This window comes from Polypterus senegalus, chromosome 9, assembly GCF_016835505.1.
Source record: "Polypterus senegalus isolate Bchr_013 chromosome 9, ASM1683550v1, whole genome shotgun sequence".
Taxonomy (NCBI): Eukaryota; Metazoa; Chordata; class Cladistia; order Polypteriformes; family Polypteridae; genus Polypterus; species Polypterus senegalus.
In genome coordinates, this window is record NC_053162.1 from 78871469 (window position 1) to 78892335 (window position 20867).

The following is a 20867-nucleotide window of genomic DNA, read 5'->3' on the forward strand; positions in this document are numbered from 1 at the left end:
GGCCCTGATGGCTAGCCAGTGGAATTTTATAAAAAAAATTCAAATAAGTTAGCTCCATTATTATTAGAAACAATTATAGAAGCTAAAGACAAAAAAATTGTACCACAAACTTTTCAGCAAGCATTAATTTATGTCTTTCCTAAGAAAAATAAGTACTTACTACAATGTGCATCATATACACTAATTCTACTTCTGAATAATGACATTAAAGTACTCTCCAAAGTTCTAGCTGGACGGCTTGAGAAAGTGCTTCCTTCTGTAATATCACAAGACCAAACTGGATTTATTAAAGGCAGACACTTACCTTCTAATTTTCAATGTTTGTTTAACATAATATATTAACCCATTAAACCTAACACCCCAGAGAGATCTTGCTATCTTGTGGTGCAGAAAAAGCATTTGATATAGATGAATGGGACTACCTATTACACCACATTGCACACATTTGGGTTTGGCCCAAACAGATGTGCATGGATCAAACTACTGTATACTCATCCAGAAGCCTCAGTTCATATTAACAATATTATTTTAGACTTTTTTAAACTAGAATGCGGTACTTGACAAGGATGTTTCTTATCACCATTGATCCTTGCAAGCACCATTGAACCATTGGCTGTTCATTTTCAAAATGCATCAGAGCTAAAGGGGATTTTCCTAGAAGGACTTGAACAAAGTATATCACTATATGCACATGATATGCTTCTGTACATGTACACTGTACATATCTGACCCATAAAATTATGTGCCAGTACTCCTAAAAACACTAGAAGATTTTCAAAAAATAACTGGTCTCAAAATTAATTTGAATAACATTGTGGTTTTCCAGTGAACTCCCTACCACTCAATATTAGATTGAACACCTTCACATTTATCATAGCAGATCAGTTTAAATATCTAGGGGTAAATATCAAAAGTAAATTTAAAGCTCTTTTTCAACAAAATTTTGCAGTCTGCAGGGAAAAAATGAAACAAGATGTGAATAGATCATCCACTCTCCATCTTACATCAGCAGGGAGAATCAACACTGTTAAGATGAACATCCTTCCCAAACGTCTTTTTCAAACAATCCCCATATACATTAATACATCTTTTTTTAATAAATTAAATTCAATCATAACTTCATTTATTTGGAATTCGAAACATCCAAGCATCCAATGGGTGACTCTTTCAACTTTATAACTGGGCAGAAAAAATATAGGCCATAAATACCTGGGGCCTCATTTATAACACCTTTCATAGAATTCACACTAAAACATGGAGTACAGACAAAACTAGAAATGAGTGTAAGCACAAAAAAATTCAGATGCTTAAAACTGTACATAAGCAAAGTTCCACACACATTCTCTTTATAAATCTCAATGAATGTGAATTTTAACGCACATGCACGAGTCTATAGCCGCAACCTGACTCCTCCCAGAATTTTGCATATTTGAATATACAAATCAATATAAATAGCCTTCAGTTCAATATTTTGTTAAAAGACAATGGCAAAAGCACAGGGAAAAAAGAAGAATTTCACCGAATGCAACATGGAGGTCCAGCTCGTTGAAATGAAGGTAAGGAAAAACAACAAAAGGAAATTGATGGAGTGTCATAGTCTGGCGAAGACACCCAAAAGTTGAGATTTAGAAAGTCGCACAGTGCCCGAAATAAAAAAGAAGTGGTCAAATATCAAAGTTGACGTGGAAAGGCAAGTGTACGAGTGTCATATGAAAGTGTTTAGGGCCACAGGGAAGAAGCAAAGGTCTATGTCAAGATTAAAGTTTAAATGTTCTGGATGCTAGGGGTTGCTGTTGCCCCGTTGAACCCACCAGACAGACGTCCCAGACACACATGTAAAAGCACAAGAAGATTCTTTTAATATTTTCTTCAAATAAAGTGCACAAAGCACCACACACTTCACAATTTCTTCAATAATAAATCAATAAAATAATAATCAATAACACACAATCCTCCACTTCCAGCAGCTCCGTCCTCTACCACCCAACTCTGGCGTGATCTGCTGGGGTTTCCCATAGTCCTTTTAAAGTCTCTGACCCGAAAGTATTCCGTCTCCGGGTCAAACGCCTTCTTCAGTTGTCCCAGAAGTACTGCGGGCTTCCGTCCTCCTGACTCCTAAGTACTTCTGGGTTAATGTCACTGTAATATCCCCCTGATTCGGACTCCATGTCCCACGCTGTCCTGCGAGAGTCTGGGGAACCATTTCCATCCAGTGGAGCTGCCATCTAGCGTCCCGGGGGATGTATTGTCCTGTAAAGGCTCCTGTCTTCATTTGAGGGATGTCCCGACCAGACTGAAATACTGGCCGTCCATCACAATGTCTTCTTTAATCTTGAAATTTCCACTTTAACCTCTTAGTTTATTTTGTCATTAAAGTAAAATGTCGTAAACCTCATCTTAAAATCAATGTTTCATTTATTTGAATTTCTTAAATACCATTGTAACTAAAGTAGCATGTCGAGTGCTTCGTATTCTAAGTGTTCCCCAACCCAGTTGTTAATTCCTCAGTGCTTCTTAACTGGGCTTTCTGTTACGTCGACAGGAGTGTGCAGGCAGTGATCGCCACACAGCTATTACAGCTCTCTGAACATTTTAGAATGCTAAGATGTATACTTGATATCATTTTCATGTATTAAACGTGGGGGCATGGTGGTGCAGTGGTAGCGATAGGCTATGGCCACGTCCAGGGATTGTTCCTGCCTCCCGCAAGATGCTTGCTGGGACGCACGTGACCCTGGATGGAATACAGTAATTATTGCAACAGTACTGTTTTTGTCAAACTTAACAACCCCCAATTTCTGTCCTTCCATTTCTTTCTCCACATAACCAATCAAAACAAAATAAGCATCTGCAATATTTGTTAAACCATCAGTAGGCTTAGAACACCAATTCTTTAAAATATTTAAGGAAAATCAAAAAATCTTCATTATACATGCTAAATTATTCCATCCATCCAGAGTCGCGGCAGTCCTAGAAAAAGGCAGGAACAATCCCTGGATAGGGCACCAGCTCATCGCTGCAGCTGCATCACTATTTCATCCTTGTATAGTCTAAGGTCCTATTTACAAATCTTAACCTGTCAGTACATACAGTACATACTGGAACATATATAAAGATCTGAAGAGCCTGATTTGCTATAATAATATTAATTGACATATGGTATTATTTGACATATTATATAAATTAAATTGAAACTGCTTTGTTTTATTGTGTGTTAATCTTAATTTGTATGCTCCTGTTGTTCTATAAGTGATACAAAGCTTAAACATTTCTGTTATTGCATTATACCTATAAACTTGTACTAGAGTCTGTACTCATTGAATAGTGCAATACAAAACTTAACTGCTTTGAATCGAATAGAACTTGTGACTAGTGACTGTTTTCTGACTGTGTCAATGTATGTTTTGTCTAGGGACTTCTATATTCAGTTTGTTTAGAATATTCTGATGTAGCTGTCATCACTGAGTGCAGGCACAGAGTTCTTTGGCAAGTTCACAGGTAGATGCAAATACATCCTTTATAAAGTACTAAGTACGTAATGAGTACACTTAAAGACACAGCTTTGTTTAAACAGGAAAACAAAATAGTTTGAAACTGCACAACACAAATGGAGATCAATAATATCTGGTGTTAACCCCAAGTGTGACTGTACAAACTATGAGATATTTATCAGGTCATAATCAAAAATATGAGGAAGATTTATGTTCCTGGTCATGACACAAGTATCAATGAATGTCTCGGGTTACAAAGGAAGGCTGTTGTAGACACAGTTCGTCTTATCCAAACAGGGCACGATTCAGTATCAAGTGCAACATATTGTGCAAAGCAAGTTCTGGATACATCTGGAACTCGATACTTTACACCAGTAGATGAACCAAGTGAGATAGCAAGTATAATCAATATGGTATGCCTATACTATCTGTGCTGTCACTGGCTGACCCTTTGCTGGACTAAAGTTACTATATAATGATGGACAGTTTCTATACCTCACCTGAACCACTTGAGATTGTACTTCAAAGGAAAACTGATATATACAGCTCTGCACAACCGAACCACCTTGTTACACATGGTGACTCCTGTCGCTTGAATGCATCAAGGTGCTACATGGTGCAGTTTGGCTAATAGGTAAAATAATTGCAATCAAGCAGAAGGACAAGAAATTCGTCAACCTCCTAAGGACTGTTCACAATCCAGCAACTGTTAGTTGTTTGTGTCAGGGGAAATGTAAAAGACACTATGCCTTACTAATTATAAAGCTACAACAACACAATAAGTGGTGTCGATTGTGCGGGTCACACTACAGGATATTCACCCTATCATGTGCAAGCAACAGAAAAAAACATTTCAAAGGATCTTTCAGCATCTGGTTGAACAGTGCCTAAGTGCATTGGTGACTATTTTAAAATATATCACATTAAGCACATACACTAAATCTGCAACATTACAGCAGGGGACACTACAGGTAGACATACATTTCCTTATTATGTCAATGTTTTGATGTTTACACATTTGCGTTTAAGGTAATAACATTTTTTGGTTGTTGAAAAAAATTAATTTGTTTTTGCTCAATTTTCTGTGGGGTAAACATAACACTATAAGGAAGCTACCTAATTGTTGAAGCATGTGTTTCCACTATCCAAAAACATGCTGTTGATGACAAAGTATCGGAGTGGAACTTGCAGTAAACTGATTTGCCATGTATAATAGGTTATGTTTATGTGTCAAATGCTGCTAGTAAATAGACTTCAGCCAGCCATGACCTGAACAAGCATATTCGGAAAATAAATGGTTGAATATATTTCTTGTTAATTTTAAAGTTAATCATAATAATTACAAAACATTAGTACATTTAATTAATGCATCCATTGATGGCCCTAAGTACATCTTCTGTGATGTTCTGGTGTATATCAGATGTTTAGTCATTTAATATTATATAGCGTGCACTCAAGACCCATCTCAGACTGATTGGATATTTCACTAGTGTCTTTGTGGCAAAGACTTCCCATGGTTCTCTTCTCTTAGGCTAGAGATGTTTTGATACTCTCTCTTGTGCTTCACTTGTTTAGCGGCTAACTCACCTCCCCGGTTATCCTACAGTATCCAGTATCGAAGAGCTCAATAAAGTGAATGCACTATAATACCCCAGTCTTTAATCTCATGTGGCATAAACCTTTATTTTCAGCCAATTTTTGATTCAGATAATACACTTTTAACATTGCTGTCCTACAAACATATACGTTTAAGATTATTTTTATTCTTCAACAACTATGATGAATTTTACCCTTGCAGTATCTAGATAGTATTAAATGAAATGCAGTGTAACTGTAGAATTAACTATTTTTTATATTCATTTTTTACATTTTTACACATTTTATGAAAACTGGTAAATGTCCTCAGTATTTGAAATAGTGTATTGATTCAAAACACTGAATAACACTAGTCATTTTGCAAGCTGCTATTACAATTACAGAAATATTAATTGGTTGTTTTTTCATAAACATTGCATGTACCTAGATTGCTCAAAAGCACACAATGCTGTAAATGGTGATTTACTAACAGCAGCTGACCCAAACACTTTATACTTTGTATTTTGTAAACATGTAAGAAGTAAAATAAGCATGTTAGTGAAACAATGGCCTAATAAGAGAAAGAATGCATTTTTCATGAAGTACAACAACATTTTGTTTATACAGTTGCTAGTAGGAAATAAACAAAATGGTTCCAGGGCTTTTTTTCTACTGAGTGCCTACTGTTGCATAAATGCACTTAGTTGCATTAATGCTCCTGTATCATTAAAAGTTAAGATTACATTTTCACACCACAGCACTTTCACATTTTTTATGAAAAAGACAGTTAATTCTATTTTACTACAGATATGAGCTTCTGCATTTACCTTAATGCGACAGCAGACTGGTGTCTGGTTTGATTGCCTGCTTATGTTACAGCATGCTATTGTTTTGTCTGCTTTAATGATACATTTTAGAGTTGAGGGGACAACAGAATTACAGGTTATGTTTTTTAAACAGTATGGGCCTGCTTCAGTCAGCTGGAATAAAATCATCATTTGCTTTTGTTTTTCCAATACCGGTAGTTCCCTTTTTGTTACAGTGGTTTCACTGATGTACAGTGCCCTTTAAACACTCCATGATTTGTAAAACTGTCATTCGGTGTGCCTATCTATTACAATTTTTGTTACACTAACCTTTAACATCTGTAGATGTAATCAGCTGTAATCTTTGGATATGAAAAGCAAAGAATGCTGGAAATTAAGTTAATATAATGTGTTATGTATGCTATACTGTAATATAACAATGGTTGTTTAATTAAAGGAACAAACCAGAAACATGTTGCATGATTGTATGGTTTGTAATGCATGAGCTACAAATGACTTTTGGCATATGTATCAATTTCTTATACATACCTTTTTTTTAGCTGGTTGTCCTACCTTTCCAGATCTCACTTAAGCAATAGGTAACAATAATGAATACATCATAAGACTGGAGAGTTGTACCTTTATAATTGGTCTCTAAAGAGTTACATTTATATATTGGAAATACAAAAGAATTAATCCCAGTGGTACCCCTTATCCACAAAAATAACCTGTTCGGTCTCTCGCTCCTTCTTTTTTAAAGTAAAGGTAGTCTAATCCTAAAATAAAGTAAATCATTTATACCATATAAATAAGAGAATGCATTAATAAATATACATTTATTAGACACCCTGTAAGCATCTGAATTAGTGCCTTATGATTTAATGGACTTGTATTTAATGAGTTGCAATATAAATGTAAATGTATTGCCTCAGAATGGAGAATAGGGTTTTATGGTAGTACAGTGGTGTTATCTCACATATCCATTGACCTGGTTTTAAATAACACAGATGTCTATGTGAAGTTTGTATTTCTCTCTATATCTGTGTGAGTTTTCCTTAGTTATCCAACCATATCCCCAAGGACATATAAGTTAAGTGAATTGGCGATTCCAACTAGGTCCTTGTGTGAGTGCAGTTGGGTCCAGTGACAGGCTAGTGCCTTGTCCAGGACTGTTTTCTGCCTTCACTTAGTGCTGCTAGGATTGGCTGTGGCCTACCACAACTATGAATTGGATCAAGTGGGTTTGAGAATGAGAAGAGATGAAAATTGTAATGAAATACGTGTGAATATGCAAAAAGACACTGCAAGATATTTTCAAAATGGGTCTCTTTTTAAGAAATGAAATCTTCTGCTGTACAAGCTAATATAAAAAGTGCTAATGTCTAAATTGTACTACATAAATGTTTGTAAGTGCCATCATAGTCCCGTTTACACAGTAATGATTTTATTGCTTGCATGTGCTAATCAACTTGCAAAATATTACTATTCTTCATATACAGTATATTAAGAAATATGAGTTGGTAGTAAACAATCCATGAACATCTATATATAAAAAGCATACAAACCTTTATGTATTTAAAAGTTGAAAAATATAACTGCTCTTATAAAAGGTTTTATTAAGTCGAACTTAAATGTGGTTACCAAGTTTTGTTCTGCCTTTCTTAACATTTGATTAATACCGTATATGATTCGCCTTAATTGTAATACTGTATATTGTGTGACAGCTCTTTCTTAACACTTTAAACTCAAACCTACTGTATACTGAATTCCGTCTTTATAGTAACCCTTTATTTAGATGTCACGAATACCAGATCTTCCCCAGGATACCACTCATGGTAGCGAAAACGACGATTACCAAGGCAACAGACACCTAGTTTAGCATGTGCGACAAGACAGCTTTGCGTTTTGAAGACAAACGTATTGTCTCAATTTACCTGCCAGTAACCGCCACATAAAGCGTTTTGCTTGCAGAAAAATCACCTTGGTATCCAATAGCTACGCATTGCCGTACCCACGGCGACGCCAATGAGCTGCCATCTCCTTCTCTCCGCCTAAAGACTGAGGTAATGTAAGTCGCACGCGTAACGAGGCGTTTTCAAAATCCGCCCTGCCGTCGGTCACGCGCCTCACTGTTTTGGGTACCTGCTGAGGTGCGCGCAGGTTGGCTCGCGCAACTTTGTTGACACGTGCCACCTCGCACCTCTGCGCGTGCCTTACACTTTCAAAGAGAAGGGAACTGTTGAAGCGGCGACTGAGGCCAGCGCGTCCACAGGTTAGTGAGGTTTTAAAAAACACACGCAATTAAACACATGAAAACAGCAATTTATTTTGTGTTAATCATGTTATTAAATATTATAATAAGGAAGAGATGGGTTATTTCATCATACGAATCATATCAACACATCACGCACTAGCTGTGGGAGCAATGGTGTGTATATGAGTTCCCTTGCTGTTAGGATACAGTTGTCCACGTGAAAAGCATAACATTTGACTTTTTACCGTGAATTTTGAGCGACGTTGATCAAACAACAAATTTCCAAAATTTATGTGAATAAACGGTACAGTACAGTTTACTTATTAGGACAAGTGACGTGCCGAATTCACCCCAAATGCTGTCCTCCTTCGCGTGCACTGGCGTAACCCAAGCCAAAAGGTACTATTTTTCTTTTGTTGTACTATTAATTGACTCTGTCGTAATATTAGGATAGGCTATCAAGATTCTAAAATCATTTATTTATATTTTCCGTGTTACTACATTCAGCGTTAGGCAATATTATTGAACTGCAGCAGGATTTTACAATGTTCATATCACTCCTGTCGAAATTATACACTGAAATTATATAACTAACTTCAGATTGGAAAGTAACCCATCATTTCAAATGTTACCTCCTGACACCTGCTGACATGTAGATTATGCCCTATAAATTTCATGACTGTAGCTAAAACACGGATTACTTTAGGCAAGGGGGATGAATTTGGTCTCAACACCTGTCCTTAAAATGGGTAAGGCAACAATGGATAAAGTTGAATCACAGAGGGTAACATTTGATTTGGTCATAACCAGGATAAACTGGTTAAGAGAAAGAATAGATGATCATTCTGTATTATACTTCCCTCTTTTTTGTTTCAAATTCATTTTCACAGCTGTACTGTAAATAAGTGGACATTGCACACACACACATACATACATACTGCATGACCTGTGTAGCATCAAACTGTTAGTGGGGTAATCTTTTGTTTAAACTTTTACCTGCTCTTATATAGAGCTAGTATAAGGAAACATCACTTCTTTGTTTTTATTGCAGATACATTACAAGAGTCTGCAAAATTAAATTAATAATTTTTGAAAAATTATGAATAGCAAATTTTACTTGCATTCATAAATACAAAAAATATAAAAATATAATTAGAATGTTTCCATCACCTTACTTTTAAGTACACAATTGAAAAGAAATGTAATTAAAATGTAACAAATTACACAATTTATTCATATACCTGTATACAATATTGTGCTGAAGCCATTTAGCATTAAAATATTTAGTCAATCTAATATTTTCAACATGTATATGAAAAAAGCAATAATACATATTCACTGACTTACATAAAACATCTCTAGTTTTAGTCACTAATTAGTTTTTTCGATTTAAAACCTTGTTTCGTGGCCTGTCATTTGCACCCTTTTTCTGGTGTGTCCCTATGTCTAGCAGTAGTCTTCCATTATACTGACATCCCAGTGTCCCTGGTCTCTTCTTACCATGCCTTTGATATCCTGATGGAATCTTTCACCCTGCTCTTACCTCACTGCACCAAGATTTTCTGGGAAAATTCCAAATGAAAATCTAAAATGTGAACTTTGAGACTCATGTTGCAACCCAGTTCCTTAAACTTAACTAATACATTTTTCACAAATTCTTCATAATTTGGGGCTATTTTGTTACCTAAAAATTAAGAATACACTTCTTAAAATGAAAAATTCCAGTTTATTCATTACGCTGTCAATGTCTGCAACAGAAGTCAGTTTTATAATACAATACAATTTATTTTTGTATATCCCAAAATCACACAAGAAGTGTGAGGACCTGCCTCTTGACAGGCCCTCAGTATTGACTCTCTAAGAAGACAAGGAAAAACTCCCAAAAAAAACCCTTGTAGGGAAAAAATGGAAGAAACCTTGGGAAAAGCAGTTCAAAAACAGTCCCCTTTCCAGGCAGGTTGGGCGTGCAGTGGGTGTCAAAAAGAAGGGGGTCAATACAATACAATACACAGAACAATACAGTATAAAAATAAAAAAATTACAAGTATGGTGCAGAATTTAACAGTAGATGATATCACATAATATGATTTGGATTTGTTTAGAGTCCTGGAGACCTCGGCCACCAAACTGTCTCCCCCATTTGGCCATTCCACAGCTGAGACAGCGCTGGGCCAGTCAATCTAATGAAAGGACCCATCTACCCCACGATTCCTGCGATCCTCCATCAGGGATGACTTTACCTTAGGGTGGCAAAACAAATTGGCAGGTGGGCCGTGGCACCAAGTGCCACATTTGAGTACCGAGAAGAGAAACAGAATAGGTAAGGGTTAGTAACAAATGATAACTATCATGTTACTTATGTTTTAGTTCTAATGACTAACAACAGTGATGCAGTCTGTGCAGTTAATCAGCAGCTCTAGTCAGGATATGCTAAACTCAAGTAGTGAGTCTTTAGCCAGAATTTGAAAGCTGAGACCAAAGGGACATCTCTTATTGAAAAAGGCAGACCATTCCACACTTTAGGGGCCCTGTAACTAAAAGCTCAACCTCCCACTGTTATTTTATTAATTCTTGGAATCATAAGCAGACCAGCATCTTGAGATCTTAATGTGCATTCTGGTTTGTAAGTCGTGATAAGTTCAGACAAGTAAGCTGGACCTTGGCCATTTAATGCTTTATATGTTAAAAGGAGGATTTTGAAATCTGCTCTAAACTTAACTGGGAGCCATTGTAAGGATTTAAGAACTGGAGTTATGTGTTTGTATTTTCTTGTTCTTGTAATAATTCTTGTAGCAGCATTTTATATTAACTGGAGGCTGTATAAAGAACAGTTTGAGCATCCAGTGAACACTGCATTGCAGTAGTCAGTCCTATTAGAAATAAATGCATGAATTAGTTTCTTAGAATCCAGTTTATTTAGAAAGCGCCTTCATTTCCCAGCATTTCTAAGATGGAAGAAACATGATTTGGACAACTTTGTAATGCGCTTTAAATGACATGCTAGAGTCAAAGATAACTCCTAGATTGTGGGCTGGTTCAGTAAAATTAATGGTGATTCCAACAGTGTTAAATGATGACAAAATATTGTTGTGATCAGCGTCATTCCTTCCAACAATTAACATCTCTGTTTTATCGATATTTAAACATACTGTAGGTAGTTCTTATCCATTCACTTTCTTAATTTACTAACACAACTAATTAAAGACAACATTGGAGAAACTTAATTTGATCTAAATGCAAGGTATAACTGGGTGTCATCTGCATACGAGTGAAGATTAACGTTTCCTAATGATAGATCCAAGTGGAAGCATGTAAATTGAAAACAGTAAAGGTCCCAGTACTAAGCCCTGCGGGACACCATATCTCACTTCTGTGTATAATGATGGAGTACTGTCAGCACATTTCTGTACATATTGGAATCGATCTGATAAATAAGAACTAAATCATGCTAGCACAGTGCCTGTCAGTCCAACATAATTTTCTAGCCTATGCAGTAAAATAAAATGTTCAGTGGTGTCAAATGCTGTACTTAAGTCTAACAACATAATTACAGTAGAGTTTCCTTCTTCATAGGATATGAGAATGCCATTTACAACCCGCATTTTTGTGTACTATGACCAGTGCGGAAACCAGACTGGAATTTCTCAAATATATTGTAATGCGTAAAGGTGTGACTGAAGCTGATTGGCAACTACTTTTTCTAGTATTTTCGAGAGAAAGGGTAAATTTGAAATTGGTCTATAATTATTAAATATGTGTGGGTCTAGGTCTGACTTTTTAAGTAATGTTTTAATGACTGACACTTTTAGTGCATCAGGTACTGTGCCATGCAATAATGAACTATTGATAATGGTTAGAATAGGCGCTGCAAGAACATAATGTCATGTACGTTAAAAATGGATTCTTTAAATGAAACATTAAGCATTGGGAGGGACTTGGACAGCATACAGGCTTGTTATTTGTGGCAGATGAAATTTAAGAATATTAGATTTGAATACACAATGGGAGGTCTGAAAATTAAAAGTACATCTTATGAGAAGGATTTTGGAGTCGTAGTGGACTCAACACTGTCAACTTTTAGACAGTGTTCAGAAGTCATTCAGAAGGCTAACAGAGTTTTAGGTTATATACATAGTGTAATGTATAGAGTACAAGTCAAAGGAGGTTATGCTCAAGCTTTATAGTGCACTGGTGAGGCAGTACTATGTACAGTTTTGGTCTCCAAGCTACAAAAAGGACATAGCAGCATTTGAAAAAGTCCAGAAAAGAGTGACAAGGCTCATTCCAGGCTCTGTATACAGGGGAAAAATTATGAGGAAAGATTAAAAGAGCTGAGCCTTTTCAGTTTAAGCAAAAGAAGATTAAGAGGAGACATGATTGAAGTGTTTAAACTTATGAAGGGAATTACTACAGTGGGTCTCGACTTTTATCAAAAACACAGGGACACAGTTGGAAACTTGTTAAGGGTAAATTTTGCACAAACATTAGGATGTTATTATTTAAACAGAGCCATAGACACATGGAATAGGTTATCATGTAGTGTGGTAGACAGTAGGGACCTTCAAAACATGACTTGATTTTAAGAATTAATTGGACTAGGGAGCTTTGTTGGGCTGAATGGCCTGTTCTCATCTAGAGTGTTCTAATATTTTAATGTTCATAGATTTAATTTTTGTAATATTAAATTCAAACAAAGTATTAACATATTAATATTTAATCAATTATTGTGCAAAAGTAATAAAAACCCTATAATTAACAGCTAAAAAAAGTGTTCTGTGAAAAAATGTTATGTGATGGGAAAAAATGGTTTTCGTTTTGTATTTCAGTGTCTAAAATATATTAAAAAATCATATGAAATAAAACAATTTTTTCAACATATACTTATGAAAAATCCATTTTAATTCTATTGTTATTGGCAAATTAAATATTTCCCACAAATTACATTTTAACACATTTTCATCCATCAATCCATTTTCTTACACCACTTATCCAGAGTAGGGCCATGGGGCAGCTTGAGCCTGTCCTAGCAATAATAGGTTGCAAGGCAGGAACAATCCCTGGACAAGGTGCCAGTCTTTTGCAGGGTACACACACACACTTACTAAGGCCAATTTTAGTAATTGCAATTCATCTAACCTGCATATATTTGGACCGTGAGAGGAAACCAGAATACCCAGAGCTCCATTGTGCCACCAATACATTTACATATGACTCATAATTTAGCTAAGATATTTAAAACATGCAGTGGTGGAATGCTGTTACTTCAAAGCTCCAGTGAATCAGGTTCAAATTATCACCCATTAACAGAATATATGGAGATTTCACAATCTCCCAATCTCCCAGTGTAGCTGCGGTGTACGTAAGGCAAGATCAAGTACGGGTAAAATGCATGCTGAAAGAAATCTGTCAGTCCAAAAGTTTGTTTTAAAAGATTGAGTGAAAATTCAAAGCAAATAATCCACTCAAGAATAAAGAGAAAAGTTTGTTACACATGTAGAATGAGAAAAAGTGTTTCTTCTATAAAGTTTTTTTTTTCTTGTCAAACTATGTTTCATATTCATTACATTCTAATGCAAGACACTGCACATTTAATAGAGCATGTTAACTTTCATACTATTGAGCACATGTGGCAGGGTTTAAAACCGTGTGCCTACCATGCCTTACACAAGGCAAGGCAGGTCACTAACTGAGACTATTCTATAGTCAGAGGGGCAAAAAGTAGTTAGAATATACCAATTCAATTCAACTTGTGAGGTTCTAAGAACCTCCCATACCCTATACATTGTTATTTAGGCAAACATTTAATATAGCTTAAATAACTAGCAAACTAATTGTTTATGCTAAGAGCTGAAGTCAATTATTTTAACATTACTTAATAAGAGCCTTAACTATAAATGAACTTAAAACTTAAATGTAAACTTATACTTAAATGTGGTAACACAAACACAATTTGAGCATGCAAATATTAAGACTAATCATTTCAATTAATTGCTGCTTCCTGGTGCAGTTACAGTTTGTTCACAGCTCTGTCCAGTGTGCTGGTTTTGGTCTACACACAAACTCTTCTGACTGCTCCTTTTGTATCTGGCATTGTCTTGATGACTCGACCCATTACCCAGGAGTTACCGGGTGCTGTTTCATCTACAGTGAGAACAATGTCACCTGGTTCAAAGTTTCTTCTTGGTGTGAGCCATTTGTGATGTTCTTGAAATATTGGTAAATACTCTTTAGTCCATCTTTAGTCCATCTTTTCCAAAACAAATCAAACGCTTTCAGTTATATTGGTCATTTTTGTAGAAGAGACCTAGGGGTCAGCTGGGTTGAGTCTTGAACAGTAGCATGTGATTTGGTTTCAGTGTCTTCAGGTCATTCATGTCATCTGATACCTTTGTGAGAGGTCTTTTGTTTAGGATGGATTCTGCTTCACACATAATTGTATGGGGACTTTCATCATCAGTCTGTTGAGTCAGTAATGAGTTTAGGACCTTTCTTATGCTTCTGATTTGTCCACACTCCGCCTTGGTGGGAGGCTATTGGTGGATTAAAAATTAATTTGATTTCTTTCTTCATCATGGCACTACAAATATTTTCTTGGTCAAGCTTTTTAGCTGCTTTTCATAGCTCTCTTTCCGTTCTAATACAGTAGTTTGTTCCATTATCTGAGTGCATAATTTTAATTTGCCCTCTTCTATAAATAAACCTGCGCATAGCATTGATATAAGAATTAGTGACCAAACTATACGCAATTTCTAAATGTACTGCTCTTGTTGTTAGGCAAGTGAATCACCCTCTTTTCACTTGGAAGGGGCCAAAATAATCGACTCGAACATTGGAAAAGGGTAGTTGGTCAGGGAAGGGCGGCATGGTGGCGCAGTGGTAGCGCTGCTGCCTCGCAGTTAGGAGACCCGGGTTCGCTTCCTGAGACCTCCCTGCGTGGAGTTTGCATGTCTGCGTGGGTTTCCTTCCAAAGACATGCAGGTTAGGTGGATTAGCGATTCTAAATTGGCCCTAGTCTGTGCTTGGTGTTTGTTTGTGTGTGTCCTGCGGTGGGTTGGCACCCTGCCCAGGATTGGTTCCTGCCTTGTGCCCTGTGTTGGCTGGGATTGGCTCCAGCAGACCCCTGTGACCCTGTGTTCAGATTCAGCGGGTTGGAAAATGGATGGATGGATAGTTGGTCAGGGAGTAGACAATCCTCTGGTAAATCTGCCATTTTTGCTCACCAGTTTTGGTATTGTATCTTCTGCATGTAATACACTTTGAAGTAATCTTTCTAATAAGTGAATTGGCTTGTGGGATCCAATATTTCTGACGCAACTGTGTCAGCATGTAGTTACTTCCACAATGTCCATGTTCTTTGTGAATGTGTCACAAACTAAGAGTAGCAATATGTGAATTCTTGTGAATGATTGCAGGGTCTTTTGCCTCTTCTGGCATATCAGATTTGCTGAGTCTTCCTCAAACTCTCAGTATTTTTTTTTTGCAGAACTGGGTCAAGTTTGTAGATTTTGCTACTTTTTTTTACATGGTGATTTTTGTGTAAATCTTTTATCTCTTCTGGATAAGCTTGAAATTGACTAAGGCAAATAAGTTCCTTTCCTGCCTTAAACAAGTCTTAGCTTGATTGTTGATTTGTATTCCTTTATATATTTTGCGATTAGTGTTTTTTTGTCTTTCTGGGCTGTGTCCAGATTGACTGACCATATATTGGAATGCCTTTCTCTGTTCTTTCAGATGCAATGGCACTTCTTTGAACCTAAGGAACCATGCTACTGCTTTCTTTAAGCTTAACCATTCTGAGTAATCTATACTAATAAAAGGCAAAGCCCTCACTCACTGACTCACTCATCACTAATTCTCCAACTTCCCGTGTAGGTGGAAGGCTGAAATTTGGCAGGCTCATTCCTTACAGCTTACTTACAAAAGTTAGACAGGTTTCATTTCGAAATTCTACGTGTAACTGTCATAACTGGAACCTACCACAACCATCGGAAAAGCTATGAAAGGAAACGGCCAGACTATTTGGAATTATTTAATAAGTATTCATGGACAAAATATAATTAACATCAGCTTGTGATTCAGATATTTTTTTAGGCCAGCAAAGACCCGTCCTTATTATGAAGTCTTCCTTGCTTTACCGCTGGCTGCTTCTTTCCATTCGACTTCCTAGCTCTTTATTTCCTTCTCACTTTTCTGCACCTTCGCTGTCTTCTTCCTTTTCGTTCAAAATACACGCCACCTTGCCTTTTTACAGTCAGCTCCCCTTACGTCACACCATGGTACGTTTAGCACAAGTTAATACCGGGAGTGCCTGTTAAACATCTTACATTCACGAGTAGCGATTTGCGTAGTGAACACTTCGATGAATGAAACCTGTTATCTTTACAAAGGTTGACAAACATGGAGTGTAACTTCAAAACAACACGTCCTCCTAATACGAACCTGATTGAAAAAAATGATAATCAAATCCTTGATGACAGCAACACTCATAACAGTGACAAAACAATTACATTGACAATCAGGTTATGTTATTTTTAAAATGTTTCCTTTTCTTTGTCATAACTTCTTTAACACACTACTTTTCCGCTGCGAAGCGCGGGTATTTTGCTAGTAGTCTATAATGTATAGTCTTTTAACTCTTTCAGTTTTTTGTTGTGCACTTGTTGAGCTTACTTACTACACATCCTTTGATTTCTGGGTCATCATTAATAAGCAAGTCCACTTCATCAGGTCTCTTTGGCCATTCGTGTTCCGGCTATTGTAAGAAATTTGAACTTTGAATCCATGTCAATCCTCTCAATGCCTGGTCTGCTGGGTTTAGAGCAGATGTGACATATCTCCATTGTGAGGACTGTGAGTGCTCCCTTATTGCTGTAACTTTTTTGGCAACAAAAGTTTTGTAGTGTGCACTTTCATTTGAAATGTACCTTAATAGGGTGGTGCTGTCAGTCCAAAAGATTGACTTTTGCAGAGGAATTTGCAGTTGTTTTAGCATCTTGTCCATTTTGACTGTTACCACTTCTCCTGTAAGTTCTAACTTTGTTATAATGACAGGTTTCAGTGGAGCCAATCTCGATTTCCCTATTAGAAATGAACAATGTCTCTTATGTTCTTTATTAGTTAGGAGAAGGTAAGAAACAATGCCATACCCTTCTTCTGAAGTATGTCCAAAATAATGCATTTGTGCAGACATTATTTAACCAAATCCAACTGGTTTAATGCACCTGTTTACATTGTAATCCACAAGTAGCTGCAGATCGTCCATCCATTTTTTCCATTGCTGGACATACTTAACCTCCACTTCTTTGTCCCACGCATATTTCCCTTTACAGTTCTCATAAAATAGTTTAGCAGGCAGTTTAACTGGTGCTAAAAATTCGAGTGGATCATAAATTGAACTGACTACTGACAGAATACCATGTCTTGCAGCAGGCATATCTTGCAGCTTTACTTAGAACTTGAAACTGTCAGTCTGTGCGCACCATTAAACACCTAAGGCTTCTTCTGATCAATTGCCCTGTCTTCTTCAGGAATGGACAATAAGACTGCTCTGCTATTGCTAATCCATTTTGTAAAGATGGAACCCTCCTTTGAAACACAGGGCTTGAAGATCTTAGGCCAATTTTATGGCTTGTTCTTCTGTGGCAACTGACTTTAAACAGTCATCAACATAGAAATTGTGAATCACAGTGTTAACACTAGAAGTACCAAAGCCTATGAAAAAACTCATAAACCCGGCCGACATTAAATCCATTCGCACCACTCCATTCAGCGTCCTTTGTCTTGTAAATGTGTCAATAAGCCCAAGCAGGAAGTAACCTGTTATCCCATCCTCCCACCGCCACAGAAATGGCAAAAACCTCTCCCAGCTCAAGCCTTGTGTAAAAGGCGCTATATAGCGCACGACCGGCACAGACCACGCAGAGGCACGTGTACAAAACACACAGGCTTTATTGTTTTTCTTCACATGTGGGCGCACGTCTTCCCCGTGACCCACAGGCAATACACAGTCCCAAAGCACAACACACAAACTATGATCAACCCTTTCTGGCACCACCACTCCTCCCAGGCCACCTCGTCCTCTACCTCCCGATTCTGGCCAAGAATGAAGGGAGGTTGGCCCACTTTATAGCCCACCCGGAAGTGCTCCAGGTGCCTGACCAGCTGGTCTTAATTGCACCTCCGGGTAAGGCTGGTAAGTCGTCCCTTGTGGCGGCCACCCCATCTCCCATCCGGGCTGTGGTGGACTCCATGTCCCATGGAGCCATGGGGGAGACTGAGGAAGGACCCACGGCCAGGGAGACTGCCCCCAGGCGCCCCGGGGAAGGTATTGCACTGTCCATGGTGGCTCCCCCGGGACATATGCAGCAGAGGCGTCCCGGCCAGGCATGGGACCCAGCTGTCCGTCACACTTGTTTATCAGGGATTGAGGTAGTACCTAAAGCTGTATAGGCTAAAAAATAAATTGTTATTTGGAACACATGCATTTCATGTGTGGTCCGTGTCTACAAAGGTCTGTGTAAGTGTAGGATGACAGGAAATGCAAGAAATATTGAGCACATTCCTAAAAGACAAACGTTTTTCATGTTTTAGTACTAATGACAACATTTTGACGTGAAGTATATAATATGTGAAGACTGAAGTCCAAATATGAAATAAACACTTTCTCAAATGGTACAAATATAGCAGAACAAGTGCTCTTTTATTCAAGACTATATCCGAAGAAAAAGAAATTGGGTTAGTATGGCTTATTGTCTCGACTTCTTTGGTAGTACAGCGGTAAGAACTGCTGACTCCTATTCAAAAGGTCGTGGGTTTGAGCTGCTCTTATTGTTGCTATTATACAATAAAAACATACATTTGATTTGAGTCTATAACAGGCGGTGTAAATGTATGGTACTTGTAAAGGTTAGCATTTTTTTTATTCAGTTTTATTCTGCCAGTCGCATTAACGTTCGCCCCAATCTGACTCTGCTGTTTTCAAATAAAGACGTGGTATAACAGAGGTGAACACAGATGAGGATTCTACATCGGAGAAAGAGAACAGAAGCCCTTCTCGCAAGAAACGTCCACTCACATATAAGAATAACGCAGCTGCACCAGATGTGAAGGTGAAAGATGGCACCATTTGGATGCAGGACAAGGTCCGGCATCATCCTGTTAGTCAGTCTGTCCCACACCTGTCCTTCACCAAAACAGCACAGCTTACAGAGCTCACCAATGGATCATGCAGTCCTGTTTGTGATTATGTTTCGTGATGGTCTTTACATAAGAAACATATGATACTTATATAAAAGCCAGATTGAATGTTATTTACCCTGATTTATTTACTTACAGCATAAAGTCACAAGTAGACTGCAGAGCTTCCTGTGTTTGATCAACAAGAGCATGCTCACAAATTACATGTGTAATGCCATGAAAGTGCCTGCTGACACTTTAGTACGCAAACAATGGAGAATGCAATTAGACTTCTTTTTTGGGCACATACACCGTCCAGATCTAAACACTAGCGTGGAGAGTTGCTTGCGTGAAGAGTCTATAGCTGCAAATCTGGTTTTTCTCAGGCTGCCTTTTGGAGGCAACTTTCCTTGATCATTGTTGTTCTTTTTCTTCTTAAATGTACGGCTTTGAGGGGCTGTACTGTACACAGGAACCAAAGCTGTTGTTGATTGCACGGTTCTAGTAGGTCTTGTGGAAGCTTGGAGATTATAGTATGAAGATTATCGCTACTTTCAAATTCATGTCTGTCCTTTAAGTTGGACATAATGTTCGTACAGCCACCAAGAAAGACTGCATAATTAGAACATTAGAACACTCTAGGCGAGAACAGGCCATTCAGCCCAACAAAGCTCTCCAGTCCTATCCACTTGTTTCCTCCAAGAAAACATGAAGTCGAGTTTTGAAAGTCCCTAATGTCTTACTGTCTACCACACTACTTGGTAGCTTATTCCAAGTGTCTATCATTCCTTATGTAAAGAAAAACTTCCTAATGTTTGTGCGAAATTTACCCTTAACAAGTTTCCAACTGTGTCCCCGTGTTCTTGATGAACTCATTTTAAAATACAAGTCTCGATCCACTGTACTAATTCCCTTTACCTCTTAATCTTCTTTTGCTTAAACTGTAAAGGCTCAGCTCTTTTAATCTTTCCTCATAATTCAACCCCTGTAGCCCTGGAATCAACCTAGTCGCTCTTCTCTGGACCTTTTCTAGTGCTGCTATGTCCTTTTTGTAGCCTGGAGACCAAAACTGCACACAGTACTCAAGATGAGGCCTCACCAGTGCATTATAAAGGTTGAGCATAACCTCCTTGCACTTGTACTCCACAGATCGTGCTATATAACCTAACATTCTGTTAGCCTTCTTAATGGCTTCTGAACACTATTGGGAAGTTGATAGCTTAGAGTCCACTATGACTCCTAAATCCTTCTCATAAGGTGTACTCTCGATTTTCCGACCGCCCATTGTGTATTCAAACCTAATATTTTTACTATGTGTAATACTTTACATTTACTGACATTAAATTTCATCTGCCACAAATCTGCCCAAGCCTGTATGCTATCCAAGTCCTTCTGTAATGATATAACGGATTCCAAATTATCTGCTAATCCACCTATTTTGGTATCATCTGCAAACTTAACCAGCTTGTTACTTATATTCCTATCTAAATCATTTATATATATTAAAAACTAGCAAAATACCCGCGCTTCATAGCGGCGAAGTGCTGCCTTAAAATTTTTATCAAG

At 37.5% G+C, this 20867-nt stretch overlaps 1 protein-coding gene across 1 annotated transcript in view; it reads left to right on the plus strand.

Moving 5' to 3' along the window:
• The first annotated feature begins 8096 nt into the window (after positions 1-8096).
• Positions 8097-20867, plus strand: part of LOC120535456 (serine/threonine-protein kinase Nek11-like) — a 233992-nt gene continuing 221221 nt past the window's right edge. The window contains exon 1 of the mRNA XM_039763333.1: positions 8097-8144. The gene's annotated coding sequence lies outside the window, so the exon portion shown is untranslated. The remainder of the gene's footprint in view (positions 8145-20867) is intronic.